This window comes from Spermophilus citellus, assembly GCF_964194105.1.
Source record: "Spermophilus citellus genome assembly, chromosome: 11".
Lineage (NCBI taxonomy): Eukaryota > Metazoa > Chordata > Mammalia > Rodentia > Sciuridae > Spermophilus > Spermophilus citellus.
In genome coordinates, this window is record NC_138192.1 from 918,330 (window position 1) to 932,436 (window position 14,107).

The 14,107-nt window shown below is 47.4% G+C and overlaps 1 pseudogene across 1 annotated transcript; it reads left to right on the forward strand.

Moving 5' to 3' along the window:
- Positions 1-433: 433 nt before the first annotated feature.
- Positions 434-8,419, forward strand: LOC308630505 (mediator of RNA polymerase II transcription subunit 13-like; annotated as a pseudogene). Its single transcript has 5 exons — positions 434-440; positions 1,079-2,650; positions 3,101-3,492; positions 3,847-6,119; positions 6,284-8,419. The product of its transcript is annotated as a mediator of RNA polymerase II transcription subunit 13-like (transcript).
- The last annotated feature ends 5,688 nt before the right edge of the window (positions 8,420-14,107 follow it).

Below are 14,107 nucleotides of genomic sequence, written 5' to 3' on the forward strand. Positions count from 1 at the left end.
TTCCACATCTACTGAACCCTTGTGATTATATTCATGCCACTCAGATATCAGCACATCTACCCCAAATATAAAAATATGCTGAAGAGCAACTTTATTTCTATTTCTAACAATATGCCTGCTTGCCTTGTCACAGACAATTCACAGGTTTTGTTGATTAGATTAAAAAATCTTTGGAGGTGTTTTTACTTTGCCAACCACTATGAATGAGAACCTATATTCATAGAAACAAATATACATGTACATGTATGTACACATATGTACATATTGGGCAAACATACAAATAGATGGTTAGAAGTCTGCAATAAAAATTTCTAAAGGGTATGGATCACCTGAGCAAGAAGTTACAAATCATCTTCATCAAGTATCGATATATACTACAATATCATGGTTCTTACATTCTTTCACCCTCTGAACTTTACAATACTCCTTAGAGATGGCAGGTCAGACTCTACTGTATTTTGCTGATTAGTTATCGCATACAAATTCCTAAAGTTTCCAAAATATCACTCATTTCACAATGAGAACTCTCAAATCATGTCTCTCCAATTTATAGGGAATGAAAATAGACCTCCATCTTAAAGACCTCACTGGTTTCCAGTAGGGCATTACTTAAGCCTATCTGTCACTCTGTCCGTCGCACATGGGTCTGACACAGAGTCCCAACCATAACCGGCTCAGGCCTTTCCCCACTGCAGTGTCACCCTAGTGTCACCCTCCACCCGTTCCCAGCACTCAGTGATTCCGCTCCCGTTTCCCAAGCCTCCACAGAAGGTTGGGGACGCTGACGGGGGTGGGGGGAGAAAGAGGAGGGGGCGGCCCTGAGAGGCGGGGAGGGCGCCGGGCCGCGGACAGCGCCCCCCGCAGCCGTCTGAGCCGCCGCCCGAGCAGGAAGGAGCCCCGCGGCCGCCGCGGACTGTCCCCCCAGCGCCACACGCCCGGCCTCCCGCCGGCCTCCCCCGGCCTCCCTCCCGCCGGCCTCCCCCGGCCTCCCTCCCGCTGGCCTCCCTGGGCCTCCCTCCCGCCGGCCTCCCCCGGCCTCCCCTGGCCCCCTCAAGCCTACAGCGCCCCGCTCCGGCAGCCGGGCTCGCGGAGACCAGGAGTGAGGCAGCGAACTGGGGGGCCAACAGGGCGGCTTGGAGGATCGTCCCTCTTCTCCTGGCTGAACTCGCAGGGATTAAACGGCGCAGGCACGATTTGGGAGGGCATGGGGACTGTGGCCACCTGATCTCAGCCCCAGCCCGAGATGATCCAGGCTTGTTAACGGTTCCTCTGCTGCCTGCCACACTCGTGTGTCAAACCAGACTGGTGGGTTGAACCCCGCGTGGGTGCGATACATCCTGAAGTGCAGTTTGTGGAAGAAGGACTCTGGGAAATGGCCTTCCTATGAATGTAGGACGCTGCTCTTCAAACCATCCACCATCTCTTAGAAAGGTGCCTAATGCATAAGAACTTCGTTAGGATTGGGAAGTGGTTTGTTCCACCCTATGAGAAGGACGAAAAGCCAGTCAACAAAGCGAACATTTGTCCTTGGAGAAGGTAATGTATGCACAAGTGTGAGATTGCCCAACACCAGACAGTTTATTTGATCAGAGAGGAAGATATACACATGGCTCAGTCTCCACCTGCACCATTTCAAGTACGGGTGAGTCCATATGGCTTAAATGGCACACTAACAGGCCAAGCATATAAAATGTCAGACCCTGCAAGTTGATGGAGGAATGGCAATATTTCTACCCCATGGTGCTTAAAAAAATTTAAAAAAAAATAAAAAGAGGAGTTGAAAGAGGAAGAAGAGTTGGGATATCATGATGATTTCCCCGTGTCAGTCGAAGTAATTGTTGGTGGTGTTTGGATGGTTCCCTTCAGATTTTGTATTGATCTCTCAGAATGACATCCCAGTTCCTCAGAGTGTTGCCACTGCTGGAGGCCATATTACAGTTGGGCAGCCGGGACTTGGTAGGGTGAAGGACCCAAGTAACTGGGGCATGCCTCTGACCCCTCCCACCTATCCAGAGCAGGCTATCACAGGAGTGGAGGTATGCAGACTGCTACCAGTCATCTGGGTTCCCAAGACGGGGGGATGATAACTATGTACAGTCCAAAGAGATCGGGGAAGATTCCTTCAAAACTCCACAATCATATGGTTCATGGAGTCTGGAAGGAATGCATCCTCAACAGAACCCAATCCAAGAGGAGCCAAATGTCAACTCCAACTCTTGAAGAAGAGCCTGTTAACAATCCTGCTACCTTGGATTTTGTGGATCCAACCTAAAGAGTCAGCTATTCTTGTTCCAGGCATAAACTTTTAAACCATGTGCAGTAGGACCCAGTTGACCTCCCACAATGTCTCAACCAGGGTTCAGTGCAGGACCATCATCATCATCTTTACAACCTCCTGCTTCTTCTAAGCACAAAATAACAGAAAGACAAGAAAAAGGAGATAAGTTGCAAAAAAGACCCTTGATACCATTTCATCATAGGCTCTCTGTGGCTAAGAGTTATGCATGAAATAGGATACACCAGGACAGAAACTAGGGTTGGCATGGATGGAGTCCTCCTTAGAGGTGTCTAGCAGTTGGAAGTATGATAAGCAAATGTTAGTGCCTTCCAGAAATACAAGCAAGAAAATGAATCTGAATCCTATGGATTCACCTCATTCCCCTCCACCATGCGGCCTGCGCAATGGTTTCATTAATGAAGTTCTAGGCATAAAGTTAGCTAGAAGAGATCGAAATAAAACACACAGACTCAGTTACCTTATTTATATTGCCAGGTCCGAGAAGGCTCCCCTCTCTGGTTCCCTCCTCTAACCACCCAGCAGGGCAGCAAGGATTACTCAGGGCTAGCAGGAGAGAGAGAGAGTGAACACGCCTGGGAGTAGCCTTTTATTGGGGAACAAGAGATTCAGGGGATAATTCCATCCAATGAAGGTTGAGGGGGGGCTGCACTCCAAGGTCAGGGTCAGTGATTGGGCCCCCGGGGTCAGTGGTCAGGCACACCCCCACACGGATGGGTTCTCTCATCAGGAAAGGGCCGGGAAAGTTCCGACACAGCCAGAATGCCTCAGACCCTTAACGGGAGCCACCCAATCACGTGTCAGAAATGGCTTCCCACATTCCCCTATTTCCCCTCTGCTACCAACACTCAGCCCTCAGCCATGAGGTCAGGAAACAAAGTTTGGACCCACCATCTGTCCCTGTGAATCCAGCCCTCTATGGAAATGGGCTAGAACTTCACAGTTATCTACTTTAGATGACAAATCTGTCCTCGTAGGCCAAAGACTGCCTCTAATGGCAGAGGTCAGCGAGATAGACTTATATTGTGGGATTAAACCCAGAGTCATCAGATAAATGGTGGCTTTGTTTTCATCTCCCAGCCAGTGATGATACTAAGTTCAGGCCACCAGAGCTCCAGGGTGAGAGATGTGATGCCAAAATGGAGATGAACTCAGAGAGCACTGCATTGCAAAGACTCTTTGCACAACCTGCCGCAGTCTGGCTGGGCACAAAATCATGAGCCACTCAAGCAGGAACAAACTTTATTTTTGAAACTGCCGCCAATGCCCCCTACGCTCCCGGGAAAATTGCTGACCGACCCACGCGGCGTTCTCCCGGACCCCAACAGGAAGTTCCTCCTCAGGAATTCCCTCCTACCGCACTTCCCCAACCAATGGGAACTCTCCAGGAGTCCCGTAGCAGGCGGAGGTGGACAGCAGGAGTCTAATATCCATAAGAATGCAGATCTTAACATAATCATATCATCTCAATGGCTTGCTGGCGTCACCTTTCAACCAAAAATGCCATGCATCATATTACGTGGCTGTGGCTCTTAGCACAACCTAACAAGTGGTTTAAAATCTGGCAAGACAAGCAGCCCCAGATGCAGTCACTCCACTTCCTTGACCCGTTGCCTCTGTCACAGCAACCTAGAGACAATTTGGGAAAAGTCAATGACCCATGTACCTTTCAAGATGGCAACATAAAATACATCTTCACAGCAAATAAGAAATGCAAACAAGGGACAGATAAGGATTCCCTGAAAAAAAAATAAGTCAGAGAATGGATTTGGTACCAAGGATATCACTACACCAGGTCATTCCACTGGTGCCTGATGGGAAAAATGCCATTTTCAGTTCTGCTACTGAAACAGATGTCCGGCAGGATAATGCAGCTGGCAGAGCTGGCTCCAGTAGCCTTATGCAGGTGACAGATTTGGCACCTTTCCTGCATGACTTAGACAACATCTTTGATAATTCTGATGATGACGAACTTGGGGCTGTATCACCTGCACTGTGCTCATCAAAAATGCCTATGGTTGGAACGGAAGATCAACCTCTTGGGAAAGATGGAAGAGCTGCTGTTCCATAGACACCCACAGTTGCAGACTTGCAAAGGAGGCTCCCCACCCCTCCATCTTTGGAACAGCATCCTGCATTTTCTTCTGTGATGAATTATAAAGATGGGATCAGTTCAGAGACAGTGTCAGCATTAGGCGTGATGGAGAGTCCTATGGTCAGTATAGTTTCAACACACCTCACAGAATTCAAAATGGAAGTAGAAGATGGATTAGGAAGTCCCAAACCAGAGGAAATAAAAGATTTTTCATATGTGCACAGAGTTCCACCCGTTCAGCCTTAAGGACTCTTCCATGTTTGCTCCATTGAAGATGTTGCCAAGCCATTGCCTGCTACCTCTGAAGACACCTGATGCCTGTCTGTTTTGGCCTTCGTGGGCAATTCCTCCTAAAATTGAACAACTGCAGCCACTTTCATTAGGGATGGCTACAATCATGGGCTTAGTGTTGGGAGCCTAGAAGATCCAGATTATCTGAAAGCCACCACAGATGAAGGCGCTGAGCAGCACTGCCCCAGCCAGCAAAGTGGGGCAGGAGTCCTCCCATCTCCAGCAACCCCTCGATTTTCTGTCCCCACACCACGACCCCAGAACCCCAAGAACTCTCAGAGTTGGGGGCTGCCAGTGGTCAAGAGTCTGTAAATAGTACAGCACTGATCAGGGGTCACCAGCCTCTACCCCCTCTACCACACGGGCCTTAACTCTGTGGAGCCTGCCACCATGCAGCCAATCCCTGAGGCCCACAGTCTTTATGTAACCTGATTCTCTCAGATTCTGTGATGAATATCTTTAAAGACAGAAACTTTTACAGCTGTTGCATCTGTGCCTGCAACATGAACATCAAAGAGGCAGATGTTGGCCTCTACATCCCTGATTCTTCCAATGAGGACCAGTATTTCTGCACCTATGGGTTTAATGCGATTATGAACCGCAAACTTGGCTACTATTCGGGACTCTTCCTTGAAGATGAGTTGGATATTTTGGGGAAGAATTCTGATATTGGTCAGGCTGCAGAGAGGTGCTTAATGATGTGTCAGACCAAGTTTCTTCCTCAGATGGAGGGATCCAGAAAATCCCAGGAGACACCCAGAAGCCTTCTTCTTCTCCTTCGGAATCGGCATACACAACCTTTTGCTTCTCTGAATTTCCTGGACTGTATTTCCTCTAACAGTCACCAAACTCTTCCCTGTATCGGCTGGAGTTATGGCCGGGTACAGGCAGACATAATGATTACTGGACAGAGTGCTTTAATGCACTGGAGCAGGGACGGCAATAGTGGATGATCCCACTGGTGGGAAAGTGGACGAAGCTGTGGGGAGAAGTGCCACTGTACACTCTTGGCCTCATAGCAATGTGCTAGATGTCAGCATGCTCTCCTCTCAGGATGTGGTCCACATGCTGTTGTCTCTGCAGCCCTTTCTCCAAGATGTCATCCAAAAGAAGCACACAGGAAGGACCTGGGAGAACATCCGGCACATGCAGGGACCACTCACCTGGCAGCAGTTCCACAAGATGGCGGGACGTGGAACCTACAGTTCAGAAGAACCTCCTGAGCTGTCACCCATCCCTACCCTGCCAGTAGGCTATGACAAGGACCTCCTGACCATCTCGCCATCCTCCTTGCCCTTTTGGGAAAGGCTGTTGTTGGACCCATGTGGGGGCCACCGGTGATGTTGCCTGTATTGTGGTGTGTCCAGAAAATGAGGCCTTGATAGAAGGAGCCAAAACTTTCTTCAGGGACTTGAGTGTTGTATATAAGATGTGTAGGTTGGGCTGGGGATGTGGCTCAAGCGGTAGCGTGCTCACCTGGCATGCGTGCGGCCCGGGTTCGATCCTCAGCAGCACATACAAACAAAGATGTTGTGTCCGCCAAAAACTAAAAAATAAATATTAAAATTCTCTCTCTCTTAAAAAAAAAAAAAGATGTGTAGGCTTGGGCAGCACAAGCTCATCTGCAAAGTGCTATGTGATGGCATCATGCGTGTGGGAAAGAGCATGGCACAGAAGCTGACAGATGAGCTTGTGAGCAGATGGTTTAACCAGCCTTGGAGCAGTGAGGACAATGACAATCATTCCAGACTCAGACTTTATGCACAAGTTTGCCACCATCACCTAGCACCTAATTTAGCCTCTCTGCAGCTGGACAGCAGCCTGTTGATATTACCTAAATACCAGACCCCACCAGCAGCAACACAGGGACAAGCTCCACCTGGGAATGCTAGGCCTTTAGCTTCACATTCAGGATCAGCAGTTCCCCCAGCTGGCAGTGCATGGTGGTTCTACAAACCCCCCAACAAGCAGTTCCACATCTGGTTCCTCTGTGCCCCCAGTCTCGTCATCTGCTTCTGCTCTGGGTGTTAACCAGATGAGCGTACCTCTTCCTCAGGACTCAGCGGTAGTGTTAGAGGGCAGAACCCCAGTGTTGGGGGCAGTGCCACGGACAGAACCCAAGGGAACCTGGGCTGTGGTGGAGACACTGAGCTTGGGCAGAATTCCCCCCAGCCCATGCAGGATGGACAAGAAAGTGCTACAGAAAGGGAGAGACTAGGAACTCCCACAGAGCCTGACAATGCAGACAGCCAAGCCTACCCTCCTGCTGTTGTCATTTACATGGTGGACCCCTTCACCTACTGCAGAGGAAGACTCCACTTCTGGAAACTTCTGGCTCTTGAGTTTTATGTGCTGCTGCACAGAAATGCTGGATAATTTACCTGAACATATGAGAAATTCTTTCTTTCTCCAGATTGTGCCTTGCCGGTACATGCTTCAGACAGTGAAGAATGAACAAGTTTTCTGCAGTCAATACTTGAAGTCCATGGCATCTTCAGTGTTCTGCCAGTGCAGGTGACATCTGCCCACACAGATCCACATTAAATCCCTCACAGGATTTGGACCTGCAGCCAGCATTGAGATGACTCTCAAGAACCCAGAGCAGCCCAGCCCAATCCAGCTTTACTCCCCTCCTTTTATATTGCGCCCAATCAAAGACACATCAAAGCAGAAAGAGCTTGGACAGAACTTTGGTGAGGCCAGCCAGAAGTACAATGTGCTCTTTGTGGCTATTGTCGATCCCATGAAAGGCACTGGCTCTTGGCTTCCTGCACTGACCTCCATGGGGCATTATTAGAGACTTGCATTGTGAATATTGCTTTACCAAATAGGTCACAAAAGAGTAAAGTATCTGCACGCAAGATTGGACTGCAGAAACTGTGGGAAGGTGCATAGGCACTGTGCAAATGACATCACTGCTCTGGAGAGTTGTGATTGGGACACTTGGGCATCTTGGCCATGGGGAGCTTAAAGATTGGAGTATCCTCCTTGGAGAATGTTCAGTACAGACAATCAGCAAACAGCTCAAGGATGTGTGCTGGATATGTGGAGCCCCCCATGGAGCCCCAGGGGTCCTTTGTAATGATGCCAGACGCTGTCACAGTGGGCTCTGTTTTTGGCCGAAGTACTGCACTGAACCTGTGGTCTTATCAGCTGTACACCCCTCAAGACACATCCTGTACATCCTAGTGTTCCCAACGTCATCAAGCATCCCAACGAGGATGGGTTCAGCCCTAACAATGATGATATGTTTGTTGACCTTCCATTTCCAGATGATATGGACAATGACATTGGCATATTAATGACTGGGAACCTCCATTCCTCTCCCAGCTCCTCCCCAGGCTCTCCTTCTGGAATTGGTGTGGGCTCTCACTTCCAGCACAGTCTGAGCCAGGGCGAGCGTCTTCTCTCAAGAGAGGCACCAGAGGAGCTCAAGCAGCAGCCCTAGGCCCTTGGGTATTTTGTGTCAACTGCCAAAGCTGAGAATCTCTCCCAGTGTCTTTGGGTCATCATGTCCCCAGACTCGGAACCAGTGCCCTCTCTTCCTAGAGGTTTCCCTTCATCACCACATCTCTGTAGCACATCGGATGAACTTCTCCCTGCCAGGAATTCTCAACGGGTTCCACACCCTCTGGACTCCAAGACCACATCTGATTGCACATGTTCTGACTCAAGTGCAATCCAGCCACCCAGGATTCCTGTCTTCCCGTCCACTTGTGGTGCTCACTCAGTTGTAGAAGGCCATCACGAATACACTTTAATTGGAAAGCACTTGTTCTCTCTGGCTCAGGTCCTTCTCCCGCAGCCTCTGTGTGAGGATCCTGCCATCCTTTTCTTCAGACCAGTCTCCACAGTCCTGCACTGTGAAGCCCTCAGCAGGCACATGTTCATTCTGCAGTGCTCATGACCACAGCAGCTCCTTGACACTTCTCTCATGGACCTGGGAACTTCCATAAGCAGTGACCCTCAGCCAGTGTGTGGTGTGGGCAGCACCCCCCCCCCAGCCACTGGTCCACAGGAAATAGTTGTTGCTGGTGGCTTTTAAGAGGGAAACACAAGAGACAGTGTCCTTTTGCATAAGAGTGTGTGTTTTCAGCTTCTGTTTAAAGATGAGATCCACAGAGCCCTTTGGATGAAATCCTCTTGTTTTTGGTGTATGGCCTGTGGGTTATCTGGACTCCATTCTCTGGGACTTTTGAAATATAACCAGCTCAAGTACATGATTTCATACCCGAGTCTCCGACTCCCAAACGCTCCCATCTAGATTGGCATGAATGCTTTAGTTGACTTCATACCTGTGTGTAGATTCAAAAGGCCTGGAGACTGCTTCATTTTATTTGTTTTAAGTTGTTTTGTCCTATGTTTTTGTAACTTTCTTTTCACTTTTTGATTGTTGAGGACCAGGTACAGTAGCTGAAACCCAACTCAGATCCACCATAGGATTCTTTGACTACATACCTCTGTCCTAGAAGCCAGAAAAAGAGTGGAAAAAAAAATCTGGGAGATCATGCCTAAAATGCCATGTGTTCATGAACACCCAGCAGTAGATCTTGTTCAGAACACACTGGGTTTTAGGAGTTCTGCCATGCTCAGTGAGGCCCGCATTGTGTGAAGGATGACAGTTTCACACCAAGGCAGTCGAGCTCTGTCCAGAGCTGTGGAGGCAAGTACCTAAACTAGTTTTGTATAGTCATAATGGAAATATATTTTCTAGTGAATTCTTATCAAAAACAGTTCTCTCCTCTCATTAGAGCAAAAGAGACTCATGTACATATCACAGTGGAAAGTGTTTGCTCATAAAATCAGTTATAAATATGGTGAATATTTTCTGGACCCTAGGAATATTATTTCAAAGAACTATTACAACTTAACCATTAAATTAGTACTTGAAGTTGAACCTTCATGGTGAGACTTTTTTTTAAAAAATGCCTTATTAAAGCATTAATGGCTAATGGAAGTATTTTATGACTCCTCTTTCCAGGCCCAGAGGGTTGTATTTGAGACCTTGTTTTTAACCCTTGTGTTCTGTGTGTTTCTGTCTGAGGGTGGTAGTGGGCATGGACCGGCCTCCTGGAGCCACTTTGAAAAGGGCTTGAGCTCTTTTCATCTGTGGAGAGAATCATGCAGATTTTAAAAGTTCTTCCAGGAGACTTCCATGTCCCGGTTATTAACAAAAAAAAAAGAAAAAAATGTAATAATTGATATGATTTTATAAAAGTATTTTTCTTGAAATAATATAACATTTAAAACATTATATTAAAAAATTGTGTGATGGGAATGTGAAAGCAGAGAAAAATTTGTAAATGGATAATTTTGTTCTCTGTGCCACCAATTGAAGGGGGGAGGGGTAGACCTTCACAATGTATAGGTTAAAAAAATCTGATATATCAAACCATTTGTATCTAATGTGTACAGTGTAAAATTGACTAAAAATATTGCAGTGCTGTTTTTTCTTAATCAGAAAGGAAAATTCTCAAGGCCTTTTGAAGAGCATAAGATGATGAAGATTTTAAACTTGTATAAAATTATCTTGGTGAGAAGACACATTTTAAAGTAGATATTTGTAATCTTTTACCACTTTGTGGTTGCTTTTTCCCCAGAATTATTCAGAACTTTGAATTTTTTAATGGGCTGTTTTTAATGCAGGGGCTTTTCTTCCCTAGAAACCCAATTCTAAGGAGAAAAAAAAATAAAAGACAGCAAAGGGTAGTTTTCATCTGGTATTTTTTAATTATGTAAGCTTTTTAAGTTAAAAAAACTGGTGACATATTTATACATTTTTGTGCAAAAATAAATGAATGGCAATAGAATTTTTAAAACTCTTATTTACTTCTGTGTGAAAAAGTCTGTACAATATTTCCCTGAAATATGCACTATTTTACTTGTAAGGTTTTTTTTTTTACTGAATTAAGATGAAATGTACAAGCCCTGTATTTGCTAGAGTGAAAGTTATTTTATTTTATTTTATTTTATTTTTTAATTTTGGAAATTCTCTAGAAATCAGAACTCTTAACCATGTTTTGAACTAAAAAGGCGCAGTGGGAAGGGAGAAGGGTGGGATTGTCCAGCATGCTTATATGTATATTTCAGAAACTTTTTTAAATGTAAAAGCTGTACATTTATGGGAAGTTCAGAATTTCTTTTGTTTTCTTTTTTCCTTGATGTGGTGAGCCGCTTCGGCGGACTGTGGTCGCCATTACAAGATGGCGCTGGCCTCGTTGTGGTCTGTGACAAACAACTCCTTATTTGGGAGAGTTGGCGCATGGTTCTTTAACACCCTATGAGAAAGCTCCACGTGGCAGCATTGCATTGGGCCTTGGGATACTTTATTAAGGCTGGGAGGGGCTTCCGGGAGGAGTAGAAGAAAGTTCGAGGATCCGAATAAACGGCTGAAAGAAGATTCCTGGTGTTGCGTCTTCCTTGCGGGCAAGGGGGTCGCGACAAGTGGTGCCGAAACCCGGGAAAACCAGGACTCTCAGTCGTCAGGGGTGGTGCACCAGATCGTCCCGGTGAGTGGGACCCCATCGTCCCGGTGAGCGGGACCCCATCGTCCCGGAGAGCGGGACCACATCGTCCCGGAGAGCGGGACCCCATCGTCCCGGAGAGCGGGACCCCATAGTCCCGGTGAGCGGGACCCGCAACCAAAGCGGAATCAGCTCCTCTACAAAGAAAGAGAGAGCCTCATATTTTATTGCAGCTGCACTGTGTACTTTCATTGTTGTTTTCTGTGTGCTTTCATTTTTGTTTTCTGTGTCTGTTTTGTTGTTGTGTCATGGGTGTCACATCTTCAAGTCCACTTCTTCTGGCCCTAGACGGCCTGTTACGCTCCAAGGGCCTGAAAGTGAAACATAGCACTTTACAGAGATTTTTACAGAAGGTGGATATTGCTGCACCGTGGTTTGCATATTCGGGCAGTCTTACTATACCTAGTTGGGATAAATTAGGCAAAGATATCGATTTTGCTTCTGAGCAGGGCATATTAGAGGGTGGGGTGATACCCCTTTGGAAAATAGTCCGTAGTTGTCTCACAGATGACAGATGTCATGACGCACTTACTAAAGGACAGGAAGTTCTAGAACAATTACATGAGGAGAGATCAGAGACGGCAGGAAGTGAGGTATCTCAGGGGGACGGAAGTGTGCGGAGCGAGAAGCAGGGGAAGAAACGCTTGTATCCAGATCTCAGTGCACTGCGCACACCCCCATGTGAAAGTGGGTCAGAGGAAGAGGAGGATGAGGAGGAGGAGCTTGGAAGGCTGTCTCGCCAGCTAGGGAGTTTAGCTGTAGGAGAAGGAAACAAAGATAGACAGGGGCTCAAGACATGTCATCCTCCGGATCCACCACCGTATGGTGGGGGTGTTTCGGGGAGAGCTTTCCATGCTCAAACATGGAAGGCTGTTAACGCTGAAATGGGTCTTGCTTATCCAGTTTTTCAGGATGAAAATAGGGGAAGATTTCAGGAGCCTTTAGATTTCAAAATTGTAAAGACCCTGGCGGAGTCTGTGCGCACTTATGGGGTAGATGCCGCCTTCACACTAACTCAGGTGGAGAGTCTGTCTAGATACTGTATGACTCCCTCTGATTGGGCTAGCCTTGTTCGGGCTTGTGTTTCTCCAGGTAAATATTTGGACTGGAGAGCATTTGTGCTAGAGGGCGCTATAGAGCAAGCCGCCCAAAACCATGCGGCAGGACATCCTCATTGGGATAAGGACATGCTTTTGGGGCAAGGTAGATTTGCTAATCAACAGACAGGATTCCCTCTTGAGGTATATGATCAAATTAATAATATTTACATTCGGGCATGGAAGTCACTTCCAAACAGAGGAGAGGTATCTGGTAATTTGACCAAGATTATACAAGGCCCTACAGAACCCTTTTCAGACTTTGTAGCAAGGATGGTGGATGCCGCTGGAAAGATTTTTGGGGATCCTGATAGAGCCATGCCCCTTGTTAAGCAATTGGTCTTTGAGCAATGCACCAAGAAATGTAAAGCAACAATCGCTCCTTCTAAGAACAAAGGCATAAAAGCATGGATGAAGGTGTGTAGAGAGATTGGAGGACCTTTAACTAATGCAGGTCTTGCAGCTGCTGTCCTTCGGATTACAAAAGGGGGCGGTCCTGCCGCCGAAACATGATTCCATTGTGGTCAACCCGGTCATTTTAGACGTGAATGTCCCAAAAAAGACACTTCCAACAAAGACAATTTTACTGGACCTCCTCACGGTGGCCCTTCCAATGGCCTTCGTCCACCGGGATTGTGTCCAAAATGCAAAAGGGGAAGGCATTGGGCAAGAGAGTGTAGATCAGTGAGGGACATCCATGGACAGCCTATTTCAGCTGGGCCAAAAAACGGCCGACGGGGCCCCCGACCCCAGGGCCCGCAAATATATGGGGCAGTGGAGAATGTCACACCCGAACACGAGACATGGCCATCTCTACGCCATCCCATGAAACGCGGAGAGCCACTACAGGTGCCGCGGGATTGGACCTCTGTTCCACCTCCAGACTCGTATTAACACCTAAGATGGGAGTCCAACTGGTGGAAAATGAGTTTACAGGGCCTCTACCACCTGGCACTGTAGGTTTGCTAATTGGACGTGCATCCTCTATTTTACAAGGTCTTCATGTTTTCCCCGGAGTCATAAGTCCTGATACTGTTGGGATAGTAAAGGTTATGGTGGAAGCTCCAAGGGGCATTGTGTCCATCTCCCCAGGGGATCGGATTGCTCAATTACTAATTTTGCCTAGTTTACATGATCATTTCCCTGCAGACTTAAGGTCACGGACAGGGAATGAGATTGGTACCACCGGAGGGAATTGTGCTTATTTGTCACTAGAATTGAACAATCGCCCTACTTTGAAATTAAGTATAGAGGGTAAATCTATTGTGGGCTTACTTGATACAGGGGCAGACCGTAGCATTATTGCACTTAAGGACTGGTCTAAGGGATGGCCAGTGCAGACTTCTGATCAGTCTCTGAGAGGACTTGGATATGCCCAAGCTCCTCAGATCAGCTGCATGTCGCGACCCCCTTGCCCGCAAGGAAGACGCAACACCAGGAATCTTCTTTCAGCCATTTATTCTGATCCTCGAACTTTCTTCTACTCCCCCCCGGAAGCCCCTCCCAGCCTTAATAAAGTATCCCAAGGCCCAATGCAAAGCTGCCACGTGGAGCTTTCTCATAGGGTGTTAAAGAACCATGCGCCAACTCTCCCAAATAAGGAGTTGTTTGTCACAGACCACAACGAGGCCAGCGCCATCTTGTAATGGCGACCACAGTCCGCCGAAGCGGCTCACCACAGTTCCCCCTTTTGTTTTCTAAAAACAATACAGGCGAGAGTAGAGGTCCTATCCCACTGTGCAGAAAGGGCTGCATAGTATGGCTCAGCCCCAAGGAGGCGCCTTCCCCAGATCTGAGGCCATAT